Source organism: Rousettus aegyptiacus, unplaced genomic scaffold, assembly GCF_014176215.1.
Source record: "Rousettus aegyptiacus isolate mRouAeg1 unplaced genomic scaffold, mRouAeg1.p scaffold_m13_p_6, whole genome shotgun sequence".
Lineage (NCBI taxonomy): Eukaryota > Metazoa > Chordata > Mammalia > Chiroptera > Pteropodidae > Rousettus > Rousettus aegyptiacus.
The window spans coordinates 113492454-113516325 of record NW_023416309.1 but is presented as its reverse complement, the minus strand read 5'-3'; the positions used below and the strand labels follow the sequence as shown (position 1 = coordinate 113516325).

General features: G+C 63.1%; 1 protein-coding gene across 11 annotated transcripts in view; it reads left to right on the top strand.

The window, feature by feature from the left end:
* RBFOX3 (RNA binding fox-1 homolog 3) overlaps positions 1–23872 on the top strand; it is a 217995-nt gene that overhangs the window by 23097 nt on the left and 171026 nt on the right. The window contains exon 1 of one of the 11 annotated variants that reach the window (XM_016143262.2): positions 20230–20642. The exons of 9 other annotated variants lie outside the window; for them this stretch is intronic. The gene's annotated coding sequence lies outside the window, so the exon portion shown is untranslated. Of the gene's footprint in view, positions 1–20229; positions 20643–22340; positions 23698–23872 lie in introns of those variants that run through there. One more of the 11 variants, XM_036222669.1, reaches the window with a different exon arrangement.

The window sequence follows — 23872 nt, the reverse complement described above, 5'->3', positions numbered from 1 at the left end:
TTAGACCAGTGTCTAGCTCCAAAGCGCCACCAGGGAAGGCAGTTTGCATTTTGGGCCATTAAAAAAAAAGGGGGGGGGGTGGGAAGGAAATAACAGTCCTAAACTTGGCAGCAAATGGATTGCAATTTTTGGAAGCTTATCTGTGTGAAGAATGAGTTTTCAGCTCTGCAGGAATATTCATTTGCCTCTTAAACAAAGGGCAATTATGTGCAATCCTTCTTGGCTTTTGTCGGCTGCTGGAGTGGGTCCCTCCACCCTCGTACCCACCCTCTGAAAATGACAGGATGGAAAGTTTCAAAATAATTGTCGTTTACTGAGTGTTGGTGTGTGTGTCACCCACCTGGGCCTGGTCCCCCGATGTCCTCATCCTGGCCATTAGAAGTCAGGACAGTGAGTGAGGAACGTGTGTGTGTGTGTGTGTGTGTGTGTGAGTGTGTGTGGAGGGGCAGTGTGGGGGAGTTTCGGAGGAGGGGGCGACGGGGCAAAGGCGAGAGCTGGAGGGAGGAGGAAGCAGCCTCAGGCGTCAGGGAGGGTTTCTCTCTGGAGGCCCCCCAGCCTGGGACTTCTGTGCCCCTCTGTCTGGGAAAGGCGTGTGTGGGGGACAGCGGGGGCGGGGAGGGGGCTTCCCGGGTGCACTCCACCTCTTTCCTTTCCTAATCTGAGGGCTTCCTTCTTCAGAAGCTGTCGCTTTGCATAAACCTCTCGCTGAGCCGCATCCATTCTCACTGCCCAAATCTCCATATCAAACACTGGCATCCACCGGGCAGCTGACAGCCCTCCCTGCAGGCCCTGGGGCCCTAGAGAGGCCTGACGGACAGACACCCCGTCTGGGACTGTGCAGGACAGACCGAGCAGGGAACCCAGCCTGTGCAGCCGTCCTTGCTGCCCTCCCCAGACCCTGTGGGGGACCCCGGGCTCCTCCCGCAATCTCAGACCCATGCGCGCTCCCAGGGCGGGGGAGAAGACTTGTTGACGTCGTCGTCGGGGAGAGCTCACCCGTGGGGGCCGGGCCCGCGGTGGGGCAGGAGGGTGCGTGGTCCCTGCTTGCTTCCGGCCCGCCAACCAGCCCCGCCGCCCGGCAGCGCCTCGAGACCCACATTAACGTCCCCTTCTGGCGCAGTCCTGCCTGACTCCTCCAGGGGGTCCCGCATCTGTCCCACAGCCCCCCTGCCTCGAAGCGGGACCTGCCCCGGGGGCCTGGCATTTCCTGGCAGTTCCCACTTCCTGTCCTTCCCCTGGGCGCCAAGCCTCTTCTGTGCCGTATTTCTCAAGGTGTGGTCTCTGGGCCCTTTGCATCCAAAACACTGTGCTTCTTGAAAATGCAGGTTCCAAGGCCAGATTCTCCTCCCCTCCATTCCTGACCGACAGAGTCACGTGTAACCACCTCCCCAGGAAATGAGGCAGGGTGTGCATTGAGACTGGAGGGCAGGGTAAGGCGCGTCCAGGTATGCTGCCCAGGTGTCGCACCTGGCCAGTACTTGTGGAAGAGGCTTTCCGGCTGGCCCTGTGTGTGACTGGGCGACTTCTGCAGTCCTGGGCGGGGGGACCCGGCTGGGCGGCCCCACAGGTTGGGAGCCAGTGGTTGTCTCGTCATTTCGGTCGTGGCGCTGTGGTTACTCACTCTGCCTCGCCCCGCCAGCAGGAGCATCGCCCCTGGTACTGTGGTGGGTGGGCCCCTGCAGTGGCTCTTGCAAAGAATTACAAGGCGGAGGCCTTGAGATCGGGCTGTCACACCTCTGGCCCTGCAGCCCTCACAAGAGTGACGTGAGGATCCCACGTGACCGAGTATGCGCAGGGCGCTGCGCAGTGAGCTGTCGCGCCGGCTGTGGTCCCTTCCCACGCCGTCTCCTCGCCCGCGGCGCCAGAGTGGGTCTTGGAGCTGGTGCCCCGGGGGGCGGGCGTCCGGTGTGCTGTCCATCTCTCTGCCTCGCGTGCACCTGCCACAGAACTTCTGCGGCTGGCCAGTTGTTGAGCTTGTTTCAAATGGCCTTGCCAGGACCGATTTCTCTAACTGCAGCAGCAAAAGAAAAATAAAAAAATTTAACTTCCAGCGTGGAATTTTCCCAGTTATTTTAAATAAGTTTCATTTATTTGTGCTTGGCATGGAGCTAGGAATTACCAGCCTCGCACAGATGCAGATTCAGAGTCGTAAGAGGAATCTTGACAGCGACTGCAGCCACGTCACCATGTCTCATGCGATCAGATGCCCTGGATGCCGCCAGAGGAAAATGTAGTGTTTGAAAAGCTGCAAGAGAACACACTCTCCAGCACACAGAACAAACCTCTCTGGAGAAACCCAGGAAGGGGCGATTCTGAACACTCTGCAGGGCTGTTCCAAACAGCTCTTTTCCTTTCTAACTGAAAAAGTTATTAAATGAAAAAAATTTAACCAAAGATCTCAGCAAATAAAACATTTATAAAGTCCACCAGAACGGCTTGAGCTGCATGTCCACCGGGTTCTAATACCGAGAAGCAGGATGAGGGTGTGGAGCATCTTCGTGCCTTTAGGGGAAGAGTGTATCAGTTAGCTACTGCCGTGTAGCAAGCAAGCCCCCAAACTCGGTAGGCCGAAACAACGGTAGTTTGTTTGCTCTTGCTCATGAGGCTGCAGGGCAGCTGGTTGCTTCTGATCTGGGGTGTGCGTGACCGATCTCAGCCGGGTTCGTTCGGGCGCCTGTGGTCAGCTGGCGGGTGGGCTGGGGACTGGCTGGACTGACGTCCAGTTTCTGTTTCAGGTGGTTTCGCACCCTCCAGAAGGCTGGGGCTGGCCAGCTTCCAAGGCGGCCCAGGCCCCCTGTGGCCCAGGCTTCGAGCCTGGTCACCACCACTATCAGGGCCCCGTGGGGCCGAGTCGAGAGGCCAGCCCCGATTCCAGGGGCGAGGAGCCACGAAGCGCCATCGCTCAGGGCGTGTTTACGTGGGGGCCGAGCAGTCGGGCAGCTTCGCATTCAGTCCGCACGTGTGGGAGCGTTGCCGCGGGGCGTCTGTTGGTCCAGTGAGGCCTCTGGGAGAAGGGGAGCTCGCCGAGTGCTCCCCCCACCCCGCCTCAGGGCCTTTGCTGACTGGTTCCCTCTGTCGTCCCCTTTGTCCCCCTCCCGCACGCTGTCGCCCCAGGGTCTGCTCAGTCAGAGCCTCTGCTCTCTGTCGCATGTCCGCCCGGCAGACCCAGAGGTGGGGCCGGGCAGCGTTCTCAGAGCGCCTCAGGCGACGCCAGTGCTGTCCCCCGAGTGTGGCCCTCAGCAGCACCCGCCGCCTGTGAGCTGGCAGCGGCCCCGCACTGCGGCCCCGCCCTTAGCAAGCCCCGCGTGCGCTGGCCGGCCGTGTGGGGAGGACGCGGCTGAGCACCTGTCAGGTGCTCCCCACCCTCCCCAGCACCGGCACGGTAGCTCTTCATAAATTTGTGTCACGTGAATGTGGGAATAATTTAAAAAATTTCCCAACTTTCTCCTTCGCATCTCTTTTCTGCTCAGCCCGCTTCCTGGCGAGGGCATGCGGGGGCAGAGGCGGGCTGCGTTCTCTCCTCGTCCGGCCTCCCACCCCACGGTCTTGCGTCGTCCTGGAGGGTGTCGTCCTTGGCCCGGCCGAGGGGCAGACACTGCCTTTCTCCAGCTGGTGCACCATCCCCTGTTCTGGCAGATTCATAGAGAAAACCCGAACCAGGATGGCCAGGGAGTCAGGTGACGAGGGAGGAGGGGAAGGAACATTCCAGAGGAAGATGGGGAGGCAGGAGTAATCGCCGAGACTGGGCAGCGAGGCTTCCGAGCACATCGAGACTTGATCACTGCACCGGAAAGTCCCAGATGTGGCTCTCGGCAGCAGTCAGTCACACGGAGCGGCCGCAGCTGTGGGGTGGCAAGGGCCTGGCCCGTTAAAGGGACAGATGCCCATTTTCGCTGCACTGGGGGGAGGGGTGGCTGAGCAGTGAGCCCCGGCAGAGCATCGAAGGGCTGCTCTTCTCCCAGCCCCTCCCGAGGGCAGGCTCCAGGGGTAGCTGAAGCCTTGGGCCGCACCTCCATGACCCGAGGCAGGGGTGGCCAGGATGCCGCCTGCAGCAGGGTGTCACCTGCCCAGCCCTCCTCTGCCTTCCTTCGGTCCTGGCCTCCTCTCTCCGTTTTGCCTGCCTCAGGTGCTCTGGGAAGGAGGCCGAATTCTCGGGGGGCCTGGCTTGGCCTCGCCTCTCCAGGAGCAGAAAGAAGGTGGAAGGGACTCAGGCGGCAGGAGCAAGAGGTGGCGCGCCGTGGGTGAAGGTTGCCGGATGAAACCAGGGCGCCCTGTCAGACCCGAGTTCCAGATACACAGCGATCGTTCAGAATAAACGTCTCCGCCCAGGGTTCCAGTCTGTCTGGAATTCAGATTTCACTGGCCGCGCTGTGATTCACTCGGCAGCCCTCCACGGGGTGACGGTAGGGTGGGGGGGGGGGCTGCCGGGGTGGCGCCCGGTGCTGAGCTTCATGCGCTCCTGCCTGTCCGTCACCTGCTCGTCCGTCACCCAGGCCTCAGACCCCCGCGCAGCCTCGCTTTCCTGGGCCTTTGCTGTTCCCTGGCAGAGATGGAGACAGACACGTGCCCGTCTGAAAACTGCTGTGGGCAGCGGAGTGATCACAGTGGCAGGCGCCCACCGTGGACCACCCCCTGGGGACGGCCCCTGCTGGACCCCGCCTCTCACCCTGCTGACAGGGCCAAATGCCTCTGGGCCGGCCAGGAAGGGCGCTGGGCACGGCGTGGGCTGCGGGGGCCGTTGGGGGCCGTGGGAGCGAAACCGGCCTCTGTGCCCCAGGAACTGTTTGTAGATTTGCTCAGTTGATTAAATTAGCTAAGGAGCTAGGTCCGGGCTGAGAATGGGCCGGAAGCATAAGGCTGGGCGCGGACGATTTCTGCTCGGAGCTCTGTCCCGGCTCGTCATGGTGTTGAGGTACCGGGCGCTGTCTGCTCCCTGGGGTGGGGTACTGCTCGGGGGCCCAGGCCCCAGCTCGTTCTGTCCAGGGGAGACGGGTGTGGGCTTGCCACCGTCCCTGGGCCTCCATGGCGCAGGATGGGGCTAGGGAGCCTGGGCAGCGAGCGTCCGAGGGCCAGGAGGAGGAAGCCGGGCCCTGCGTGGCCAGCTCGTGGGCACCCAGCCTTGACCGCGTTTCCTGCGCCCTGATACCCAGCAGCCTTCCCTTGACGTGATGCAGTGAGATCGGATGAGATGTGGCACTGGAGACTTAAAACTTAATTAAAACTATAGATCACAAATTTAAGACTCGAGGCCTAATAACAGCCTGATAAAATGATTCTATGCTGCAGCTTCAGCGGAGTTTCTGTGATGGAAGAGAGTGTGGGGAAGCCCCGGAGGAGGTGGCAGACACCTGCCGTGTGGCCTGTGCGAGGGCCTCCAGCCGCCAGGAAGGCCAGGGGGATGATGAAGAGGCGGCGGCCTCAGGGACAGGCAGGCCACAGGGGAGGGGAGGAGGGGCCAGGCCGTCCTCAGCTGGGCTTGTCGGGACCGAGTCAGGACCTCACTTGGGCCAGTTTTACGTGAGAACCACAGCTCGCCTTTCGCTCTGCGACCAGGGGCTCGGCCCCCCATCTTGGGGTGTGCACTCAGCGTCCACCGTGCCGGCTTCTTCAGAGCGCTCAGAGCTGCCAGGAGCCCCGGCCTGCCCAGGACTCTCGGGTGCCCGATGCCACCAGATCGTTAGTCCGAAGGGTGAGACGGGAGAGGTGGCCTCGTCCATGAGCCCACGCCAGCCGGGCCGGGCCGGGGTGTGGAGCGGCTCTCCTGGCTCCGCTCCTTCCTCCCCACCTCTCCGTTTTATGAAAAGTGCCTCCCCTGGGCCTCTCCTCGTCCTGCAGTCGGTCTGTTATCTGTCGCTTACAGGTTTCTCCATCCTTCCTAAGACTCGACATTCTATTTATTTTTTAACAGCCGCCCATGCCTTTGCAAGCCATGCAAAGCAGCCAGGTCCCTGGGGGGCGGGGAGGCCCGCACAGGTTCCCAGCCTGGCCGCCCCATTGGACGGCCGCTGAGAAACAGCGAGCGCAAGGCCCTGTCCTCACCTGCGGGGTCTGTGAAGTCAGGTGATGCCGAGGGGCAGGAGGGCGTGGGAGCCAGCGTCGTCGTCACTGTCGGCGGAAGCGTCACACTCAGATGGCTGTGGAGAGGCAGGAAGGCTGTCTGCTTAGAGGCCTTATACTGCTCCTGAGCCCGTCAGCAGGGGAGGCAGCGTAGCGGGGGGACGGGGGTGGCGGTGGTGGGGTCTCCCCGCCCCTACACCCCCCTCCATCCGTCAACCCAGCCGTCCAGTCACCCACCATCCGTCCGTCCATCCATCCGGATGCCTGTCCATTCATCCGCCCACACACCCTTGGAAGTTCACCTTGGCCACCAGAATACCTTGTGTCTGGAGCAGCGTTTGCAGCACGCACCGCCTCGGTGACAACGAACGGACGGAACAAGCGGAGGTGATGGAGTAAAGGCAGAGACCTGCTGGCTTAGACCCAGGAGCGCGGAGCAAGGTCTCGGGTGCCGCGTGCCCGCGCCCACAGCAGCGCTGTTCACGGCGGCCCGAGGTGGACGCAACCCAAGTGTCTGTCAGTGACTGGACGGAAAAACAAAAACGGTACGTCCACGCCATAGAGGAGTGTTCAGCCACGAAAAGGAATGGAATTTCAACACCTGCTGCGGCATAAACCTTGAAAACGTGCTAAGCGAAAGAAGCCAGACAGAAAAGGACAACTCTTGTACGATTACATTTCTCTGAAATGTCCAGAATAGGCACAATCGTAGAGACAGGGTGCGGACCAGTGGTGGGCTGCGGCGGGGGGTGGGGGGAGAGCGAGCGATGGGGCCGGCGTCAGTCTGGGAAGGTGAGCGCGTCCTGGCGAGGGCGTGTGACGGCCGCACAGCAGCGCGAACGTGCCCAGCCCAGCGCCGCTGCGCCGCACGCTTAAAACTGGTTAAAATGGCAGCTGTTGCTGCGTATACGTCACAACGAAAGAATTCTTTCTGAGAGGAAGGCGCGTCCTTGAGCGACTAGGGGCAGTTTCCCTCGCCGTCTCCGGAGGCTGGCGTGAGGCTGGGGGCGGCCCCCTCAGCAGGCCCCCCCTGCATGGGGCTCTGGGAGGCGGGGACAGTGCGCGTTCACTGCTCGGCTCCCCCTTGTGCAGCAGGATTTGGGGGGCCTGGCAGGTTCACCCTTGGTGGTGTGGGGTCCTGGGAGATGGCCTGTCGCCTGCAGGGGGGCTTGTGATGGGGCAGAGGTGGGAGGTTAGCCCGCTGTCCCGAGTGCGGTGGGCGGGCCCTGGCCTCTGCCCGGCTCTGATGAGGGAGAGGCACTTTGGGACGTAGGGGGTGCGGTGGGGGCAGCAGCCATCGCCTGGGGAGACGCGCCCAAGAAAAGAGGCCTTCGCCCCGCTGGTGCGGGCGTCCTGTGTGGGAGACCCTCACTCGGGCAGTTTGTCATGCGGCACACGTACTTACGCAGAGTGTGAGAGTCGGGGTCCCGGTGCTGCTTGGCGGGGCCGTGGCTGGCTCTAGACCGGTGCGTGTCACCACGTGTCGGGGCCCCAGCTCCCGAGGGACCCACGCCCACCGGGGACACGGCCTCCCTGCCCTGATGGGCCCTGTAGGGGTATGCGCTGCGTGACTGCCACACGGGGTGTGGCCTGCAGTACCGGCAGCGTCCGCGCCGCCCCCTGCTCTGGTCTGCAAGCGTCTGTGGATAGAGGACGCGGAGGGGGTCAGGCACGTTCTCAGACGTGCATCTCGTCGGTTTTCAAATTCCGAATTTGTCAGCCTGGGAGAGAAGAGGCCGTTCTCGTTGGCCCCTCTTGGCCTTGGAGTGAGCCCAGGGACAAGTCCCCGCAGCAGCCCCGGCCGGCTCACAGCAACCGCTCCCTCTGCGGGGGACGCGGCCAGTCCTCCGAGCCGTCCCCTGAGGGCGACGCGCAGTGGCCTTGTTTTCTCATTTGCCCAAGAAGAGGCCAAGCAAATTGCCGTTGCTCTGTCCCTGAAGGGCAGGGCCGGAACCTGATCCGCCAGGCGCCACGCGCGGGCTGCTGACCCACGACCCGCTGCCGCCGGTGCCGCCTGGAGCGGTTCTCAGCTGATGGCCCTCGGTGCCCCTTGGCGTGGGTGAGCCCCGGGCACCGCTTCTGAAGGGCGGCAAGCGTGGCTTCTGCCCCGGGGGCGAGGGCAGCCCAGGCCCTCCAGGCCCACAGGAGCTGGGCATCTGGGCTGGGGCGGCCTGGGGGCGGTGGAGGAGGGGCCGCTGCGGAAGACCCTGCGGTCTCGCCACTCCTTTCAGTGGACAAGCGGGAGACCCCGGGCACAGCGTGGAGGCGTGAACGTGGACCGCCCGGCCTTCACTCACATGTTCCCGATGGCTGCCCAGGAACCGAGGCCGAGCAGCAAGTGGGCGCAGTGCAGGGAGGGGCTTCCGAGATGTCCTCGGGGCCTTGGCGTCACCCCCTCTCTGCTCGTCGCGGGGACTCCGATGGGGACCGGTGACACGAAGCTGGGAGCAACGGCGAGAGCACTGCACGGGCAGCCTCGGGGTCTAAGTGGACCTCGCGTCGGGGGGAGAGGGCGACTCTGGCCCGGTGCGGGTCAGTGGGGATCCATCGAAGGCGCTTTGTTCCCGTTCAGATTCCAAGTCCTCAAGCCTGTGCTGGGGGAGACGGGGCGAGGTGGTGGCCAAAGGAGAAGGCAGCGAGCCGCAGCATGAGCCAGCAGTGTGATGGGGCTGCTTCAGAAACCCAGGTGGCCTTCGGTGGCATTAATGGAAGTATTTTTTCCAGAAGAAAGGAGGATACTCTGCTCTATGCTTCCTCAGATCTTTATGCCCTGTTTGAAAGAGGCCTTTGAAGAGCTTAGTAAGCTGCTAAAAAGAATTACACAGCTGAAAAATAAAGATGCACTAACTTTATTCCTTGCTAATTTTTTTTTTTATGATTATGGTATTTTCTCTTTGCAAAAAATAGAGAAAACATAGAAGAGTATAATGATTGGAATAAAAACTAGCTATAACCTTAATATTCTTACTCAAGAGTAACTACTTTTACATTTTGGTATATTTCCAATTAGTCTTTTTAAAAACATGCATTTTAAAGTAAAATTTGGGTGACTTTTCTATAGAGAGTCTGCATCCTGTTTTCAGTTAGTATTTTGTGGTGAGCATCACGACACGTTTTTCAGCGTCCGCTGGAGCCATACGCTGAACCTTGAGTTACTGTTGACTGTGCCCTGCAAATTCGTAATTCGTTTCCTCCTGCCCAGACTGTCGGTTCGGTGGTTTCTCGTTTTTTCCATGTTATACAATAATCCTGTGATTAACGTCGTGTACCTGGATCTCGGCCTGCGCCTCTGGTTATTTTTGCGGGGTCCATTCTCGGAAGTAGAATTCTGCGTCCCATGAGCGTGAACCCTGCGAAACGCTTGGCGAGGCCGTCGCCGGGCGGCTCGTGCCGTCACTGACATGCGCCCGTCAGTCCCGCCCGTGAGCCCGCTGGCCGGCTGGGCTGTTGTCCTTGGGAGTGGCTGTCCCCGGCTCAGAAGGTGGGCATGTCACTTGCCTGGCTTTGTTTCCCCAGTTGTTGAGAAAGGCGAAGGGTCTCCAGGTCGGCCAGGGCCCAGCAGACAGACAGCTCAGCGCGCACTTTCCTCCCAGCTCTGTGAACACATTTTGGGGTTTCCTGAAAGCGGGGACTGTGTCACCTTCGTGGCCCAAAGGGCGCAGAGCAGGGTGGCTCGAGGAACGGGAGGAGGTCCGGTCACGGCCACCCAGCCAGGGGTCGGAGGCTCTGCACCGTGGACAGGCAGGTGCGGGTCAGGTAGAGCCGGAGCAGCCCGCCTGCTTTAAATGCTGCTCGTGCCTCTGCCCAGGTGGCCTTGGGCAAGTTAGCGACCTCCTCTGGAAAGCCCGGGTCCCCCCCTGCACTGGGACTGAGCGTCCTTGCGGCGAGGGAGCAAAGGGACGAGACACGGGGTGCGCTGAGCAGGGGTCGGGGTGTGCGTGCTTCGTGCCCATGTGGCCTCGGCCGTCTTCCTTCTGAGCGTCGCCGTCTGCTTGAGGAATGCGCGCGTGAGCCGCAGGGGAGCTCCCCTCCTCAGTCCCAGCCGCTGTCTCACCCACAAATATTTGTTAAGGGCCTGCCCTGTGACAGGGAGGGCGCACTCGCTGACGAGGCTCCAGGCCCGCGGGGGGTTCGGAGAGGCCGTCGAAGGCCGTCCGGGTTTAACTTCAAGGGAAAAGGCGCCGAAGGAGAGTGCTTTGCAGAAGAAGACGCATCATATTCGTTCGCTGTGCGGAAGGGAAATTCATCGCACTCGGTACCTGTGCTGATGTAGACACCATGACACCCCTCTTCCTGTGTCAGATTAGCAGAGGCTTTAAAAGAATGCCGGCCCGTGGTGCTGGCAAGGTTGCGGTGCAACAGGCACTTCTTTACGTCACGCCATGAAGTCGAGTATCTTCCGTGGGTCAGCGGGATGACCACGCCGGGACGTGGCGGTCGGTCGGCCTCCGTTCAGGAGCCTGCCGGTGGCGGTGGTGGCGGGGCATGCCGCCCCGCCCTCTCCTTGCAGACGGAAGCACGGCGTCTGCGCTGCCTCGTTGGGCCATGGTTCCCGATGGGGACAGGCTTCGCCTGGCGCATGAGTCAGCCTCTGGCTTGTTCATCCTCTTCCTTCCCACTGAGCGTTTCTTGGAGATTTTGATTTTTTCCAAAGACACATTGACTATGTTCCCCACGTTTTAAAGCGTCTTTTTGTTGTGGTGGTTTTTGTGGGTTATTGATCCCATCGGCTTGTTTTCTGAGATCCGCCTCATTTCAGATGTTCCTGGAGGGGACTTCAGGACACACGAGGGCCTCCTCGCACCCCCCCCCCCCAATACTGCTGGTGCCGCCGCGCCGGGCGCCCGTGGAGGCGGTGAGTGTGCGCCGCCTGGCACCCAGCCTTGGCTTCAGGTGCCAGCCCGAGCCGTGGTTTCCTGCGGTGGGTGGGGAGCCTGGCGTCCGGTGGGGCCGCGCTCCGCAGCGGAGCCTCGGTGAGGCCCTGCCGCTTGCTGCCTGCGGGGACACGGGGCGGGGGGTGAGCCGCTTGCTGGGCCCGGTCACCATCGACCGTGCCTCGGGGGCCCCTGCTGCTCTCATGGTGGCCGGAGGAGCAGAGCTGAGAAGGGCGGCAGCGGGGGCCGGGCCCCGTCCCCCCCAGCCGGCCGTGGCCCACCTTCCAGACAGCAGGCGGCGGCAGCCTGGGCGCGTTCGCGCTGTGGGTATTTTCAGAAGCTGCGGGGGACGTCGTGTGTAAAATTAGCATTGCCTTGTTGGCCCCCTTCAGACTAATTCGGAGTGAAATGTTTTAGCGATGGTGGGCTGATTCTATCAGGAGGACACGAACTAATTAAATTCCCTCTGACCATCAAGCAGTAAATTATTTATATCCAGACAGATGCGATCTCCTCTCCGGCCTCCAGCTCAGCTCCGCGTTCGTCTTACTCGGTTTTTCAAGGGGAGACACAGAAAACAGAAGCCTCAAGTACTCGTGAGAGGAGGCCAGCGTCAGGGAGCGTGCGGCCCGAGAGCCGCTGGCTGGGCCTCCTCTGCCGGTGGGGAAGCTGAGGACGCAGGTGGGGCCCAGGGCTTCCCGTCCCAGTTCCCAGGGGTCATGGCACCCGCGCCGTTCCTCGCGCGTGGGAATGAGGAAAGGAGTCAGCGACCCGTCAAAAAGTCTTTGCTTTACCCAGATCTCCACTGTTGGGACGGGAAATCACTTTGCTAATGAATTTGCTAATGCATGTCACAAAGACTTACAGATTGATCAGTCCCTCGGCCACCCTTTGGTGGCCGCTGAGTGCCTGCGGGCTGCATGTGGGATGGCGTGATTGATGAGCTCGGCCCCACTGCCCAGCTCTTGCTCACCCGCATCGGGGCTGCAGCTGAGAATTCGTGGGACCGGTGCCGTGAACCCTAGTGCCCCCTGCTCCCCATCCTGGGGCACAGTGTCTCTGTTGATGACCCCCACGTCTGTGCCGGGGGCAGACAGGGATGGAGACTGGGCCTGCCCCGGGCCAGGGCCCCCTGCCCGTGTGTCCCTCCCTCGGTCTGCGACACGGGCCTGGCTTTGGCCAAGTGCGAGGCCCCCTGCCTCCCGGCCGGCGGGGCCGCACTCGCTGGCGGACCTGTGCCGCGTGGTGCCGTCGCACACACACCGCTTTGCTGCTCTAGCGGTGACGCTGTTGGGGTGGACAGCTGCTGACACAGGCCCCGGGGGGCTGGGGGCGAGGTCGGCTTCTTTTGTTGCTTCTGGGCCACCGAGTTTCAGAGCCTTGCTGTCTGTTATGCCGTAACTCAGCAGTGGCCAGCTCTGCTCACCCTCACCTTTGGGGGCGTATGAGGCAGTTAAGGGTCCAGGTGTGGGGAGCCGGGGAGGGGCTTTTCTCTGGAAGTTGGAGGCTCACATTCCCTCTGCCCTCTGAGCACTCGAGTAGGTATGTGGAAGTGGTTTTTTTTTTTAAATGGCAAAAAGTCCCTTTTCAAAGTAGTCACCTTAAGGGGCTCTAAACTCATGCCCCAAATCTCTCTGTAAATTACCGTCACGGTCTACAGTGCATTTAATTGTGGAAAGTTCATCCTTTGAGGGTAGAGGTGATTTGGGGAGCAGCCAAGAGCCACCTGGCTCTGCCTGGTGGAGGCCTGGTGTGTAACGTTCAGAGTTGGCCAAGTTCAACTTTTTTGCTGGTTGGATCTGTGGCCTTGGTGAGCTGCTCGATCCACGCGAGGCTCGTCTTTTCCGCCTGTGAAATGGGATCAGTCGTCCCTCCCGCCTCTGAGGCGGTCGGGTGGGGAAAACGAGACGGAGTGGTGGTGCCCCAGCACGGCTTCTGGTCCCGGGCGCGAGGTCTGTGCAGACCCCGTCGTGGTCACAGCTGTGCAGTGTGCAAAGGACCTGCACACACACAGTGCCGTCCGAGTGTGAGAAGAGCCGGGCTAGGCTTCCCCCGCCTCCCGGGCCTGCCTCGGCGTCCCCTGGGCTGCGCGTAGGCACACGGGCTCTCCACCGATGCTTCAGCCTCAGTCGCTGCTTCATGGGGCTCCTGGGGCTGGGGAGTGATGGTGTGGGGTGGCCAGCCACCTGGACGGGACCTGATGTTTAAAGAGTTGCTGAAGATGCAGGGTGAGGGGAGGCATTCCCTCCATCCATCCGTTTGCTCATCCACCCTTCACTTATCTATCCGTCCTTTCCCCATTCACCCATCCAGCCACCCACCAGCTATCCATCCATCACTGATCCATCGATTCATGGATCCATCCGTCAGTCCCTCACCGATCCATTCATCGATCCCTCCATCCCCCATCCCCCATCCATCATCCATCATCCATCCGTACAATAAATAATTACTGAGCATCTAATACATGCTGGGTAGCATTTTAGGCACCAGAGAGACAGCAGTAAAAATAACAAAGAAAACGGACAGAACTCCCTGACCTTGAGGAGGTCCAGCTAGCGAGCACACGGGTGCCTTGGCGGAGAGCAGAGGCCATCCGAGCGCTGCTGCCTGCCTGAGGCTCGGGGCCAACCACTGGCTCCGGGCCTGAGACCAGCCTGGCCAGCTGGTTGTGGTGAGGGTTCCGCCTGTGTTGGACCTGGCTCAGCCTCTTGCTCAGTGGTCCGGCTCCCAAGGAAGCCGCCCCCTGCCTGCCCACCTGCCCTGTCCCAGGCCTGGTCCCTGTCTTCCTGCCTTTTGCCAGCGCACTTCCCGCGCGGGGCCCGGCCCCATTCTCCCCCCCGCTCCCTCTCCCAGCAGCTCACGCGGCCTCGCGCCGGGGCTGTGGGGTACGGGGTTAACTGGCCGACTCACCCGGGCCCCACAAGGCAGCGCGGTGGCTGCTTCAGCAGATTTCCAGATGTGTCCTGGTGACGACTTGGGTTTTCCTGCCCGGCAGTGAGGATGCTGAGCGGGGAGGCGTCGCGTCGGTGGCACCCACCATCCAGACGCGTTCCTGTTGCCGTGTCTCCCCTGAGCCATGGGCCTCGTGGGCTCCCGGGAGGGAGGGCCTGCCCCAGCGGCCCCCCCGCTGCCCCCTGCAGCGGCCCCCACCCCAGACCTCCCAGACCAGCCTCTGCTCCTCAGTCAGGCAGCCGCGGGCGCGCCGGGAGGGTGACGGGTGCTCCGCCCAGGCTGGGCCTCCCCTGAGCTCCCTGCAGAGGTCCCCTGCTCCTGTTCCCCAGGCCCCAACGGTGGGCGTGGCCTCCTCGGGCAGGGGGACAGGGACTTCACAGTGCTCTGTACCTTCTCAAAGTGAGTTTCCTCCCCTAACGCTGCAGAAAACCACAGCCCCCGACCCCCAGCCCCTGCGTGTGCAGCGGGGCTGCCTTGTCACATGACATGGCTGCCGCCCCTCCTCCCGGATGTCCTAGGCTCGCCCAGTTGGTGCTCCGGGCTGGGTTTCCTTCTCTCAGATGTGAGCTTTTCCTGGGGGCCACTTGTCTTCCCCCCAGGTCACCTCTGTCACCTCCCCGTCCCCGCACAGCTGCAGTGCCTGCCCGCCTGCCTGGCGGGTTTTGCTGGGGACAGCATGCTGTCTCCAGATCATTGGCTCCGACACTAAGCAGAGCTGGGGCCGTAGTGGCCTTCCTGGGGATGGCCCTTCCTTCTGATACCTGGCACCTGCCATCAGCCTTTGTTTACGGTTTTCAAACCTCCTGGTGACAATGTTTACACCAAAGCCAGTCTAGTCCAGTTTCCGAAAGAAAATGTCCTCAGACCCTTTTGAAAACGCCGCCCCGGCGCCCCGGTTTGGCGGTGCCTGTGGCGGTGCGTGGTGGCCCACAGCCCAGGGGCGTTCCCGCGGCCGCCCTGCTGGGCTCCTGGCCTCCCAGGTACTGTGTCGGAAGGACCCTCGTCCTGGGGCTGAGGGCGGTGGTGGTCAGAGCATCTCAGCGAGCGTTTGGAGGGTGGCCCCTCTGGCGTCCTCAGCGCGGGGGAGGAGAGAGGAGAGCAGACCACGTGGGGGCCAGAGCTCAGGGTCCGGGGCCACACGCCCGCCCGCGCTCCAGGACCTCCCCTGCTCCTTTCCGTGTCCCCCTCTGGCTCTCTGAGGGTGTCGGAGCCGGGCAGGGGACCCCTCCGCTTGGGGCTGGGCACCAAGTGTGGCCTCGGCGGCCGGCGGCCCCTTCTCCCGCCCCCCCCCCCCCGGGCCTGCAGCGGACGCCTTCCCCGGGAATTGCCACCGTGAGGCGTTTGTTTACGTGTCGCGTGCTCTTCCGGTATTTTCTTACTTTGCCTTTTGTCAGTAAATATTTTGCCAGGCGTCTTTCTAGTTCATATTTTTTCCTGCTTACAAAGATGTTAAATTAGCACAAGTCCTTTAAGTAGCCATTAATTTCACATCATCCCTAATTTGTGTGCTTAATTTCCTCTTTCCACCTCGTCGGGATGTGTTTATGACTCCTCCTCTCGCCGTTCGTTTTTGCTAAAATCAGCTCGTGCCGCCCGTCCTCTAGACGCCGAGCTCCGCTTGCTTCCTTTGGCGGCAGCAGCCTCGTCGGGCTCCGTGTCCGTCCGTCTGCCCGTCCACCTGCCTGTCCATCCACCTGCTCCTCCGCTGTTCCTGTAACTGGCCTGTGGTGCTGCTTCAGTGACCACTGACTGGGTGGATCCGGGCATGGCAGGTGCACGTGTCCCCCGGCCCAAGCTGGGTGCGGGACGCGCATGCGCCTCGCGTCCCCGCCACGGGGCCTCACACTGGGGACCGTCTGCCCCGAGCTGGGCCCCGCCGCACCCTGCGAGCTCAGCTCTCCTTGCGGCACGCACCGTCCCCGTCCCGCTGGCGGACGTCTGGCCCTGTGGGCCCGCCCCCCATGTGACCCACGTGGTCTCGTCTGCCGCCCAGGCCTCATGGGGACGCGGGGCGTGGCGGCGCCGGGGCCCTCGCGTTGCCTCAGGTTCCAGGGTGCGTCACTCTGAGCCCCCGCCTGACCTCGCAGACACGTGGGGCGCCCAGGTTCTCAGAGCTGACAGGCGGGGGGCCTGTCTCCGGCCCATTTCTCCACTGTAGAGATTTCCTAGTGTGGACACCAGGGGACGAGAAAGCAGGTCCCCGGGGGCAGCGATTCAGGTGGGCGTGAGGCGGGAGCGCGCTCAGCGGTGCCCAGCGAGTCGGCGCCGCGCCCTGCCCCGGAGGCGGGTTTCCCACGGTGTCAGCATGCGCGTCCGTGTCCGTGGGCGCATGTGCGTCTGTGTGTCCATGCGTGTCCATGTGTGTCCATGCATGCCTGTGCATGTGCGTGTCAACGTGTGTGTCTCTGTGTCCATGTGTGTGCATGTGTCCGTGTGTCCGTGTGCATGCCCGTGTCTGTCCGTGTCTGTCCGTGTGTGTCCGTGTGCATGTTCACATGTGGTCTTCCCAGAACCCGGGCTTTTTAGGTGAACCTCATCTGTCCTCTCACTGAGCCAGGAGAATTCCTGCTTTTTATGGTAATTCGGCTCTTGTTCCTTTAAAGTCGGCTCTGCCCAGCACGGGCCTGCGCCCACAGCTGTGGGGCCGTCTCGGCTGTGACCTCTGGCCACATGGCAGAGGGGACACTCACACTGTTCCTTCTCGGAAGCCCTGTCCCTCCCGAGGGCTCAGGAATCTGTCTCCTCCTCTTCTCCATCTCTTCACTCTCTCAGGGGCTCCCGTCACCCTGTGTCAAGGAAGGCCTCAGGCCTGCTCTTCCTGGGGGTCCCCGAAGCCTCCTTTGGGTGGGAGGCCAGAGTCACCGCCCCATCTCAACACAGGCCCAAAGCACTGCGTCATGTCCTTAAAGGTCCCTGGGCAGGTCACCTGATGATGGTCAGGCAGCACATCCAGGTCTCGATAGGGACCTGAGCCCCGCCTGCTTCAGAGCTGCTGCTGGCTCAGTGACTGTTGAGCTGCGTCCCTGTCCCCACCCCCAGTGGAAAAGGGGTGGCCAGTGCTCCTTCCTGGGGGCTGCATGGGGCACCCCTGGCCTCAGGGGAGAGGCCCCCGCTGGCCGAACCGCTGAGCTGCTGTCACAGGCCACGAGTAGGCCGAGCCCGCCCACCCCCCCGTCCTGCCAGCACCCACCTTGGCCTTTCTGAGGGGGACAGCCTGTGCCTGGCGGAACCCACAGACCCTCGTGAGAACCGAGAATGTCTTCCTGCCGCTCGCAGCCGCCCGTCGCCGTTCCCGGAAGGCAGGCGCAGGCCAGGCTGCCGGTAGTCGGCGTGTGTTCCGGTCTGGTGCTGAGGGGCCTCGGGCAGCACGTCTCCTGCCTCAGTTTCTTCATCTGCTGAATGGTGACAATTGCACTGCCTCATGGTCTGGAGGACAGGAGAAATGAGCTCACGCACACAGCTCCTGCGGTCAGCACGTGTCCATCCCTGCAACAATTGTGATTGTCCCCAGTGGGCTAATGACGGCCCCTGCCAGCTCACAGTGTTTTTAGGAGGATGACGCGAAATGCTGCCAGGAAGCCTCCCGCCTGCGTCTCACAGTGTGTCCCGAGCACCTGCTGGGCCCCGGGCCCTGAGTGGGTGCTGGGGCCGCGTCAGGAAACGGGAGGTGCCCGAGATGGTGTGAGCCCCGTGCCGGTGTGAGCCGGCTGTTCTCGGGGTGGGGGAGGGTCCTGTGGAGGGCGGTGGGGTGCAATGACGGAGGAAGCTGGGGGTGCCCTACCTTTCAGGGGATGGACTGGAGGCCCCGGGCTGGGCCGTGGAGCCCAGCGGGCCCTTCCCCAGAGCTGGCACTGCCTAGTGGGCTCATTCGTGCCCGCCGCAGCCGTGCCGGCTCTCGGTCCTCCTGGCTGCCTCCTGGGGCCTGGCCGGAGTGCTGCACCTCGTTTTCCACTCCCTGAGCAAGGCTCTGCCTGGGAGCTTGATTTTTCTGTAAGATTTGAAGACAGGCAAAGGACCATTCTGGAGAGCTCTGGGCGGTTCCGAGTGGAGTGAGCCAGGAGGATGACGCGAAATGCGGGGAGCCAGGCAGCCCACGGTGGGGCCTCGCCGCAGCTCAGGGGACGAACGGGCGCCTGGAGCCGGCACACGTGGCCAGGCGCTTGGGCCTCGTCTCGGGTGTGAGGCCGTGGGGGGCCTGCCCGCTGGCCCTGAGCCTGCTGGCCCTCCTGCCCAGTGTCTTCCTCCTCTGGCTTCTCGCGGTGCTGTTCACTGAGGGCCTGGTTTCTGGACGTGAAGCCACGTTCCCTGCCAGTGCTCAGAGCACCTGTGCGTTTGGCAAGTGGACCCAGCCCTGATTCCGAGGAGAGGGGATGAGAGGGCTTGTGGGGTCCCATCCCTGGTCCTGCCCTCCCCCCTCAAGCAGCAGAGCTTTAATAGCGAAGGGTGGGGGAGGAGAGGGATGTTGGCTCGCGACCTGCTTGCACCCCTGAGCCCCGGGCCTGTGCTGCTGTGGTCCCACACAGGTCACCGTCACGGCGCCTGTTTGCTGGCCTCCCTGGAGGCCGTGTTCCTGTCCCTGCAGGGGGAGGGCAGTGCCCAGCCTCCGCCTTCCGCCCTCAGCCCCGAGCGGGCTGCCCGCCACGTAGTGGGCCTTAACAAGGACGAGGGTTGGGACAGAGGGATGGACGCCCTGCTTCTGGGGGAGGGCGTGGCGGCACCTGGGGACAGACAGCGTCCTTCCTGTTTAGAAAGCCTTGCTCTCTGGGGTGTTGGGAATGGACCGTTTGATGCAAACAGGACCAAGCCTCAGTGGCGGGACCTCGGTGACAACGGTCCGTGAGGATGGGGCCTGTTCGTTTACAGGGACGCGAGCCACGGGCTGGCCACCCCTGTGGCTGAGCCCGCCGCAGGTCCTTCGGCGACGCGCGTGTGCTCTGGGTGGGAGAGCGGCCGGGCTCCTTAGGCCGACCCGCGATGGGTCCGCGCAGCTGTGGCTCAGGTGGCGCCAGGCGGGAGGGGTGAGAGCCGGGCGGCAGCTGTGACCCTCTGGAGGCCGGCTGCAGCCCCTCGCGACGGCTGCTTTCCGTTCGTTGTCGCGCACACCTGCAGGCTGCCCGCGTGTGCGGGCCCCGTCTCAGCCGTAGAGCGGCGGTGCGCGTGGGCCCGCACACTCACGCTCGCCGGTCCGCGTGGTGGAGCAGCCGAAGGGGCCCTGTCCACCAGTAGCCTCCAGAGGCAGCGTGGCGAGCCCAGGGAGCGAGGGGTGCCTGCCCGCCCCGACGCCGAGCCGGACCCCTGGCTGCGGCCGGCTGCGGGAGCCCAGACCGGGCTGCCACGTGGGGACACGGACACGCGGAGGAGGGAGCCGCAGTTCCCTCAGCGGCGAGTCCAGACTGGGTGACAGGATGTGGGATCGGAGCATCTTTCGGGGAACAGAATCATGGATTTTGCTTGTTTTCGCAGCAGTGTTTGGAAGGGGAGGCAGGCGTTGGGGACCGGCTGGCTGGAAGGGTGCGGAGGGAGTTGGGGGGGAGCGTGCAGGGCGCAGGGCCGTGGCCGGCGTGGCAGCTGGCGTGCCGCAGCCCCCGCCTCTGCTCCTCGCTCTCCCCATCGCGTCGGGGGTCCAGCGAGGCAGATCCTGGCTTTTGGCCCCAAACCAGACGTGGCTCAGATGTGCTTCTCTGAAGGGGGCACCCACTCCTGACCGCAGCCGGCGGCCCCCCCCGTGTGGCCTTCTCTCCTGTGTAAGAGGAAGGCACGAGAAGGGCGGGTCCGCCACGGACAGGAGAGGGCAGCGCCGCCCGGGTGCCCCGTCCCCTGTCCCTGACCCCCGGAGTCGTTACTGTTTCTCTGGAGCGCGAAGGAGAGACTTGTATTCATAGGAGGTTTTTTACTTTTATTTTTGTTTTCTGCCCTTGACGTGGTAGGGGGTGGTGATAGCTTGCTTTTATTTTATGTTACTTTTTATCCCTCGCTGCTGTGGGGGAGGGTGGCCGTGTTTGAGTTCGGGGCGCAGGTGCGTGGGGGGAGGCGTTCCCGGGGAGGAACGGTACGAGCAGATGTCACACCCCCACGTCTAGAAGGTGTGGGGGCTCGGGGGACGGCGCTGCGTGGGGGTGAGGAGGGACCCGGGTTACGTAAGAGCATCGGGGGCGGGTGGCTCAGGGACACAGCCGGAGCCCGAGGAGGCAGGCTGGCGTCCTCCTCGGGGCCTTCAAGGAAGGTGGCTGGGGCCATCTGCTCGGAGCCTGGTGGCCTTGTGGATCTCAGGAAGTGGGGGCGGGCGGGGCAGGCGGGAGGTGTGGAGGGGGGAGGAGCAAACTTCTCCAAGCTGTAGGGGTGGGGACCCTTTCCGTGCTGTGCCCTCCCCTCTCTCCCCATTCCTGCTCCCCTCCTGCCTCGCCCCAAACCAGGCCCCTGGCAGCTGGGGACAGACCTCCCGTCTGCTGCTCCTGCCGCCGACGCCAGGGACCGCCGCGTGACGACAGAGCCACGCACGGCCCCGTCCCGAGCCTCACGCGCGCTGGGGCGGCTCCGGCACTCTTCCCTCGTGTCGGGTCAGACGAGAAGCCGAGCGGATGACCCCGCAACAGTGACCGGGGGCGGCCGGTGCAGGCACCTCTGCTGGCCAGCCGCGAGAACAGCCTCATCACCTGCTCGTGGGGTCACTGCACAGATGACAGCCAGAGCACTCGTGGATCTGCCCCCAGCCTAGCACGCGGGAGGAGCCCCTGTGTTCGGCGAGTGGGGTCCAGGGTGGGTGTTTGAGCCCCTCTGTCCCACGCTGGCCCCAGCGAGCTCCGTGCCCCTGGCCCTGCAGCCACCCGCACGGCCCCGTGCTGCAGACACTGGCCGTATCTCCCCTGGCTGGGCCAGGCGCCTTGAGTGTTCACGGGGCAGTAGCCAGGAGTCGCGCCGTGCCGCGTGGGCCCAGCCCCGCCAGCGTGAGTGCGTGGTGTGCTCCCCGGGAGGCCCCGGGAAGGAGGGAGTGGAGCCGGTGCGGGGGGCTTGGCGTTGCTCCGAGTGGAGCAGCCAGAGTCCCCGAGAGTGAGAAGCAGGGGCCGGGCGCCTGCTGAGGGCCGCGTGGGCTTTTTGTCCTCGGAGGCTGAGGGGACTGACGTTCAGGCTGCCCGCTCACCGCGCAGCAACTCTGGGGTCGAGCAGCTCCGTCAGAGCCTGAGTCTCGGAGCCACCAGGACGACCCACGTGCCTCCTGGAGCGACGCAGAGGGCGTGAGGACCCGCGGTCTGGGGGGATCTTTGTCCCTGATGGGACTCCTGGCGGTGGTGGTTTTTGCTGTGGTCGCGTGGCGGTCACGGAGAACCCTCGCCGCGAGAGGTGCGCGGGCCTGTCCCCGAGCGCCATCGCGGGCCCTGTGCTGGACCGCCTGTGCCGCGGGCCCGTCTCCTAGGCGGGGGGCTGTTCGTGGACAAGGCGGCCGTGGCGCGAAGGAGTTCTGTGCCCGCCTTGTCCACGGGGGGCACGGGGCTGGTCTGGGTGGCGTGGGCTGCGAGCGGCACTGATGCCCGAGGCGGGGCACACAGGCGGCGCCGCCGTGCGGGGTCGCACGCTGGCGTGACGACGGTTTGGATGTGTTGGGTTGCGTATGATACGTTATCAGAATTAATTCCACCTGTTTTTTTAAACGCTTAAAAGGCGGCTACTAGAAAAGTTTAAAGGGACCCCCGCTTTCGTTGGGCAGACTGGTGTGAGCCCGGTCCCCTCGGGGTGTTCCTCCGGAGGCGCCCCTGGGCTGGCCTTTCAGCAGTCGGGGTCTTCTCTGGGCCCCTGCCCACAGCGCCAGGAGCCCCTTTGCCAGGCCGAGGCGGGTAGCTCAGCAGGTACGAACGGCTGCCTCTGGGAGGTCCCCGAGCCGCCCATCTCCGGGTTTGTCCCAGTGAGCCCCCACCGGAGTTTTCGGGGAACACCCTCCAACTTTGCAAGTAGCCATTAAAAAAATGAAAATGAGTCCATTATTTTGTCAACTTTCACAACAACCGCGCTCATCAAACGCCTCTCACACCGAGGCCTCAAACGCGCACCGTAAACAGCTCACCACGGGGAGTCAGCCGCGGAGAGTCTGACGGCGACACGGGGCGCGTGTTTGTTTCTGTGAAGAGAGGCGCTGGCGTGAGGGCCCGGAAGCCGGTGCGCGGGGCCCCCCCGGGCACGGCCACCTGGCCGCAGGGGCAGGAGGTGCCACTGCGGCCCCAGGAGCTGACGCTAGCCGGGCATCAGGAAACCCTGACGTGGAAGCCCAGGGAGGCCGCAGGGACCACGGGGGGAGCTGGAGGTGAGGGGGCGGGAGGGGCGCAATGGGCACCCCCCCCCCCGGTGTCCCCCGGCGTCCCCCGGCGTCCCGCAGTGAACGCCAGCCTCTTCTGGCCTGGATCCCTGGAGCAGAGCACGGACGGCTGAGCTGCGGCCGCGGGCGGGCGGGCGGCAGGGGACGCTGCGGGGTCGTGCGCACCTGCGGGGTGCGTCGTGAGTCCCTCTTATTTTCACGTTTCCATTTTTGACATTGTCCTTCAGTTTCTCTTCCCCGCTCCCTGTTAAGCTGTTAAATCACTCCATTTATTTAGTGCGAGTGTTTCTGAGAGCTCATTTTTATCTTGGTGAAAACCAGGCTTGCTCATGGGCACGTAATGAAATTGCATAAATATACCCTTAGCTTGGAATCTAATTTATTTCTCCTGTTCATTATGGGGTAGAAGACCATTATGAAATGTATAACCTTTTTTTCCCTGCCTTGGAATTGAAAGGCTGGGGTTGGGGCTCTTTTTGTTCTGATGATTTCGTCCTGATTCAATTTAAAGCTGGTGAGAGCCCGGACGCGGGAGAGTGATTGACAGAGGCCAGTGTGGGCCGCCACGCTGGCGTCTTGCCCGCGGCTTCCGAGGCGCCGTGCGCCCGGACGCGGGTTAAGCGGTAGTGCCGGCCGAGGGTCCCCGGGCCTGCAGGGGACGTTCCCACAGCCCGCGGCCACTGCACAGTGGATTCCGGGTGGCTCGCCGGGGGGCGAGAGGGCTGGGGCAGGCTGGCCCTAACGTGGGAAGGCTTCAGAGCCCCGTCAGGAGCACCCGGCAGCCTCTGCTTGCACAGGTGGCAGGTCGGAGCTCCAGGACTCTGACCCACCTGCTCCCCGCCCCAGCCTCCCGTGCTCAGCCCTGGTCTCCTCACCATGACAGCAAGTGGGTAGCTGGGAACGAGACCCAGATACGCCCGCAAGCGGGGTCCTGGGCTGCCCGGTGATGCTGGGTGCAGTGTGTGTCCGCACTGGGACCGAGGAGGGCGGGAGGAGCTGGTGGCTCGAGCAAGCTGCGAAATGCCGACCGTGGCTGACAAGCGGGGTGACCCTGCACAGCAGACGGGCGGGCGTAAGCTGGACGCCACACACCTTCCAGAGGGGGCGCCATCCTCCCCGCACGGAGCACCCGGCCCTTTGTCCTTGATCTTCCATGTGCCCGGCACCGCCAGGCTGGGACACAGAACCTAGGTGCTCCCCAGCAGGGCACATTCGCGGTGACATCTGACTCTCACATAGCAGCCAAGTCCAAGGATGTTCTCTTAGAGCGCGAGGCGTGATGTTCAGAACACGTGTGCGCACACGTGTGGTCACTGGGAGGAAAAATACCTTGGACACGGCGGGTCTTCCTGGGCACGAAGGCAAACGGATTAGGGCTGCAGGGCTCGCGAAGGCGTTGCCTGCTTTCCGTCCCTGTCGCGACGGTCGCCAGGTACAACCCGGACGCTCGGCGAAATTGGAATTTCAGACGAACGGCACAGAGCGTTTCGTGTGCGTGTGTGGCAGGTAGTGCATGGGACGTGCTCGCATTCAAGAACCGTTATTTTTCTGAAACGCAAGCTTAACCGGGCGTCCTCTGTGTTCATTTGCTGCATTTGGCAGCCTTACCTGTCGCAGCATGGGAGGTGGGAAGGCTGTGTTTCAAAATGACTTCCTTAGTCATTTAAAAAATGTAGTCGCA